At 37.5% G+C, this 6,207-nt stretch overlaps 1 pseudogene; it reads right to left on the bottom strand.

Annotated features, from left to right (window-relative positions):
* Positions 1-3,050: 3,050 nt before the first annotated feature.
* On the bottom strand, positions 3,051-4,319 carry LOC102810746 (annotated as a pseudogene).
* Between the last annotated feature and the right edge of the window lie 1,888 nt (positions 4,320-6,207).

Raw genomic sequence — 6,207 nt, 5'->3', positions numbered from 1 at the left:
AGCAGCTACTCTGTATAGGGTTTCCGTGAAGTGGCAGGTGGGTTTGAACCCCCAACCTTGCAGCTCAAACTGACTTTGTGATCCAGCACATTAGCTTCTAGTGCCATTTGGGTTAAAATGTGTCTATATATTCTTTTCCATGGCCTCCAAATTCGTTAGTAAGGTGTGAAAGGCTATTTTGAAAGCAGCCCTGGTGGCATGGTGGTTAAAGCAATTGACTGCTTTCTGAAAGGTCAGCTATTTTTTAGAATAGTCTCAGTGAGTCAGAGGTTACTGTCTCGGCTGGTAACCTAAAGGCTGGCAAATCCCACCCACTAGCCTTTCTGCAGGAGGAAGATGTAGCTGTCAGCTTCCCTAAAGATTTACAACCTTGGAAACCCTATGGTCAGTTCTACTCTGTCCTTTAATATTGTTGTGAGTTGGAATCCACTCAGTGGCAATGAGATGGGTTTTGGTTATAATGGCTATTTTAAATGAGGCTTCAACAATCCCTTTTAATTGTATGCAGAAGCTACCCTGGTCTATTTGATAAAAATTCATGTCTTTGGTAATTTTTCACCCTTTTTGGAGTGCCCTGATCTATACCTTTGAATAAGTTTAGACTTACCAAAAAATAGAAATACTGCAAACAATTCCCATATACCCTTCCACCTAGATTCCATGAATATTTTTAAAAGTTTACCACATTTACTTTATTATTCTCTCCATGTAACCATATTTGTATTTTTCTGAATTGCTTTGGGAATAAATTACAAACAAAATGCCCCTTTACCCCTACTTTAGTGTATATTTCCTAAAAACAAGGTCATTCTCATACTTAACCACAAGGCAATTAGCAAAATCAGGAAATTAACATCCGTATTGTAAAATTTACTACAGACCTTATTCAATTTTTGCTAACTTCCCCAATGCCTTTTATTATTGCTATTGTTAAGTGTCTTTGAGTTTATTCCGACTCATAGTGACCCTGTATAGGGTTTTGGAGGAGCAGCTGGTGAGTTTGGACTCTTGACCTTGTGGTTCAAAGCGACCTTGCCGTCCAGTCCTTATCCTTGAGCAGCACACCGGTACTCCAGTGTCTTTTATGGTGGTGGTTATGTGCCATGGAGTCGGTTCTGACTCATAACCACCCTGTACAGGGTTTCCGAGGCTGTAAATCTTTACGGGAGCAGAAAGCCTCATCATTCTCCCGCAGAACAGCTGGTAGTTTCAAACTACTGATCATGAGATAAACAGCCCAATTCGTAACCACTACGCTCCCAGAGCTCCTTAGTGTCTTTTATAGCAGAAGAAAAATGCTGGGTTCAAGATCGCAAATTCCATTTAGTTATCATGCCTCTTTAGTCTTCTAATCTGAAAGAGTTTTTCCATCTTTGCTGTTCATGATTTTGCCAATCTTAAAATAATTATTTTGAAGATAGCCCCTCAATTTTGGTTTGCTTGGAGTCCCGATGAGGTGCTGCAGGATAACGGACTGGACCACAAGGTCAGTTTGAACCAGAAGGTCAGTGGTTCCAACCCACCATTTGCTCCTTGGAAACCCTATATAGGGTTGCTATGAGTCAGAACCAACTCAATGACACTTAACAACAAGGTATGTACAGATGATGCATTTTCAGTGTTAGCATTGTTAAGTACATTGAAAGGGAGATAACAGAGTGTTAGAAAATGAAGAGCAAAACTCAAAATTATAAAATAAAAGACTGGGCTTACTGGTCAGAAAGACATGGGAAAAACTCCAGATGATGGTCTTTGTCCACCCTTCAGGTCTAGAACAGAATTTACCTTCTTGATCCAATTTTTAGCCAAGCGGTAGAAAGGCATAATGTGGGGACAACAACACTAGTAAGGTGTGCTCACTATGGAAAGGTCAACCATTCAGAAGCAGAGGGTAACATTTAGCTCTGGTTAATGATCAGAAAGGATGGGAAGGAGGGTGGAATGGAAATAAGAACTACAGGGCAGAAGCAAAGGGTATGATATGCTGAATATAAAACTAATGATCTGCTCTGTAAACCTTCACTCAAATAAAACGTTTCAAAAAAAAAAAAAAAAATTATACTCCAGAGAAGATTCTATATGGGTGTTTCGTAACTGAGACAGACTGGCTTTTTCTATTATAAAGTAAATCCGAGGACTCCTGGTATCTGGGTAAGCATTCTATTTTCTTTTCAATTAACTCTAGCGTTCCATGCTAACACATACAATTGAACAGGAGTCCATGAAACACCATAATTTACTTATAACCATATTGTGCATCTTCATCCTGTTAAACTTCTCCAGGTAGACAGAATTCCCAAAATTTTTTATTCATTGGTGTGTAGTGGTGGGCCTGGGGATAGAGGTATTGTTAAACAAGATGGCTCAAGGACCTTCAGTTTAGTTCAAGTTGAAAATAAGGCAGTCCAATTGGAGAGAACGTGGCAGAATAAATTTCTGAATCAGACAAAAATGATTTAATCTGATAGTACCAAAATTCAGATTAGTCAAATGATCTATGCTCAATATAGGAGAAGATGAAGTTAATTGGTTTGGTGCACTTTTCTAGGGAGTTTTGCGTCTCTAGATAAAAATCGGTAACGATAATAAAGCCAGCTCTCAATTATTCTGAAATAGTGTTCAATCAGGTCTTTGGCCATTTTTTCATGTCTTTTGTGGCTTCTCTTGGTCATTTCACATACAGTTTAGCAAACATCAAAGAAAATTACACTTCTGTCAAATTTTGTGACTTACTGAATGAAGAAGGCTTGTTGAAAGAGACAATGGCTGGTTGACAGAAGTTTTATAAATAGTTTGAACATGTAATTTGTGTTTTCCATGTCCTTCTTTATCATAAATAATTATGAATTTAATTAAACAGGATCATGTAAAAACGGTTACACAATAGAACTATACAACCAAGATACAAAATGTTCTCATTTTATTTTTCTGAAAACTTGATAAAAAGTTTATTTCACCAAGGATTCTTTCCTAATGTTCAAATTTAAAATATGCTTTTGTGTCTGTCATATAGGAGGAAACATTCAAAATTGCTACTGTAGACATTTCTTCTAGTTTTTCAAACACTCTTGTAGGAGCAACTGGTTCAAAATGCTGCTTTGTTTTAAAGCACACAGTTTAGAAGTACCTTCAATGATGACAGGAATGTTTTAGTTTGTTCCTGAGCTGTCAGGTCACTTTTTCTGTCAGACAGTGTACACAGGAGAGTGTCATTTTCATAGGTTGGAAAATAATACTGCAGTTGATCCCATGTCTGTCTTTCAGGAAGCAGTGTCGTGTGTTTAGTTTCCTCTATGTGAGTCCTTATATCTGCTTTGGACTTAAACTTCACATGGCAGCCATCACATCTACAATGCTGAAATTCCCTCCAGATAAAGTTGAACAGTTTCACTTGTTGATAGAAATTTAACCCCAGCTCTGACTTTATTTTGAGGATATTGAATTCATGTGTATCCTCCATGTGAATGTAGAACGTGTCGATGGTTTCTGTTTGCTTTTCACAAAAGAGGCAGACAGGGTGCTCCTCCCAATCAGACCATTCCTCTTCCTGATGGTCTAGCAGCTCCTGATCATCTTCCAATTGAACTTCTTCCCACGATTTTCCAAGTTCCAAGTAATTGATGACATAAAATCGGTCATATTTTTTGTTCTTAAGATTGATTCTATGATGCTGCTTTTTCCTCATGTGATCTTTAAGTGTATTTGTGTCCCTGAAGGTCTTTTCACAGTACAAGTACTGCAAGTTATCAAGCTTTTTCTGTAATGTACACAGAAATTCATTGCAGTTTACAACGTTGTCTGGCAATCCAATGTTGAAAGCATGTTCTCTGGCCATGTGGTTCAAAAGAACAGATCGGTCTCTGTTTCTGAAGCTCTTCTCTCAAGAGTCTATCTTCTGGTAAAACATCACATAGCAAAAAATAATTGTCCTGTTCTTCAAGCGGAGCTGTGGAGTTGATTCTTATTACACTGCAAAAATCTGTGATTGGCTGCTCAGTGAACCTTTGCCTCCAGTATAAAATATACCTTTGGAAATCAGCAACCAACTTGATATCAACTATGACCATCTTATGCTCAATAATCATGTGCTTCACAAGTGTGCCTTGTTCAGCCACAGGAAAATATTCTTCACAGAAAATACAAGGCACATGTGGAGAACCTTCTAAAGTGGTGGTGCCACCTGGACTTTCTGGCAGCGAGAGAGGCTCCAGGATACAATCTTTACTGTCTTCAAAACCAACACCCCCAACTCTGTGGTGGTTGCCATCGTGGTCCTTCTTCCATCCAGCAGCAACCCCCAGGGTCTTGGGAGCAGCCATTACCTGGTTATTTCTTTTTAAGACATATATAGCTGGTTTAGTCAAAGATTGTATGGATGCAGTAGCAGAGATTCCCCTAAAGTTAGCTTTGATGAAAAATGTGAACTTAATGGGAGGGGTAATGGAATATAAAAGTTATCAAAGAGAACCTAAGGGTAAGAAGTGCAGTTAAACCCTTGGAGGTCTAGAGTCAGAAATTGGAAAATGGCCTGGGGTCAAAACTCTCTTCTTTCTCCCTTTCATTTTCTGTATAGCTAAGGACCTTTCCCCCTTTCTTTCCTTCGGTATCTGTTTCATAATTTCCTCTTGTACATTGTGAGAATAGCTACTGCAGGCTTTTGCATGTTTTTTTCCATTTAGTTGACAACAGCATAGTCTACAGTTTCTATGTCCAAAATGCAAATTACTGGGAAAGATCACCCAGTTATTCCAGCTTGAGTCAGGCTTCTACTCCAGTAGAAACAACAGTGGCTAAGAGATATAAGGCTATTTACTTCAACATGACTTCAGGAGTCACAAGTTGATAGAGAAGATAGGATTGAGGGAAGGGGTGGTGTATGCAGGGCAAGAGGACTATATATATCTTCTCTTGAAAGCAAATTCAGCCTCTCACTATTTAGGATTTATTATTCCCCTTTGTGATCTCTTGGAGTTTATTATATTATGATATTGTTAATTATATAGCTTATGTATAGCTATCCTCATTAGAGTGTAAACTACTTAAATACCAGTGAATTGTCTTATCTATCTTTATATTTCTAACATTTAATACCATTTCCATCCTTAAAGACCTTAGGCTAGTAGGGGTAAGTCAAGAGCAATTATAATCCTAAAACAAAGAATTATTTTTATAACAGAAATATTATAGAAGTTAGGTAAACAAGATAATTTTTGATATGAGTGAGAAATTTTCATTAAAGAATTTCATTTGACTTGTACCTTGAAAACACACAAATCTTGCCAGGTAGAGAAGTTGAAAGGAAAACATTTCTATGCCTGAAAAAAAACATGAATCAAATTTTAAAAGCATGAAAACAGGAAGATGAGTTTGAAGAAATGTAAACTGGGTTTCAATAAAATTTACAGTATTTTAAAATTTGTAGAAGCAATGAATAAAGGGTAAGGTTACAATATGTTGTTGTTAAGTTCTGTCAAGTTGGTTCCAACCCATAGTGACCCTGTATAGGGTTTCCAAGGAATGGCTGGTAAGCCTGAACTGCAGACCTTGAGGATCAAGCTGACTTTGCAGTCCAGTGCATTAACCCACAGCACCACGTGATACATTTCAATAGCTTAAATTGAAGCAACAGTATTTTGGTGTTCCTTGGAACATTTTTTGCAAAAAATACATTAAGATAAAAATGGAATGGGAATGGAGAATAAAAGTGCAGTATGAAGTACTATGATGATTTGCATGTTGCTGTGATTCTGGAAGCTATGCCACAGGTATTTTAAATACCAGCAGAGTCACCCTCAATAGATAGGTTTCATCTGAGCTTTCATATGAAGACAGACTAGAAAGAAGGAGAGATGAACTACTTCTGAATATTTAATCACTGAAAACCTTATGAATAGCAGTGAACATTGTCAGCACCAGCATATTGAATATTGAAATATGATGAAGGACACCAGAATATTGTCAGATATAGTGCCAGGTGATTATCTCCTTGGGTTGGAAGGCACTCAAAATAGGACTGGAGAAGAGTTGCCTCCTCAAAGGAGAGTTGACTATGATGACACAAGTAGAATAAAGCCTTTAGAAACTTCATTTGCTGATGGGTCACAACTCAAAATGAAGGGAAACAGTTGTAAACATCCATTAATAATAGGAACATGGAATGTATGAAGTATGAATCTATGAAAACTGGAAAATGTCAAAAATAAAATG

Source organism: Chrysochloris asiatica, unplaced genomic scaffold, assembly GCF_000296735.1.
Source record: "Chrysochloris asiatica unplaced genomic scaffold, ChrAsi1.0 scaffold00077, whole genome shotgun sequence".
Classification (NCBI taxonomy): Eukaryota; Metazoa; Chordata; class Mammalia; order Afrosoricida; family Chrysochloridae; genus Chrysochloris; species Chrysochloris asiatica.
This window is presented reverse-complemented; position numbering and strand designations above follow the sequence as displayed.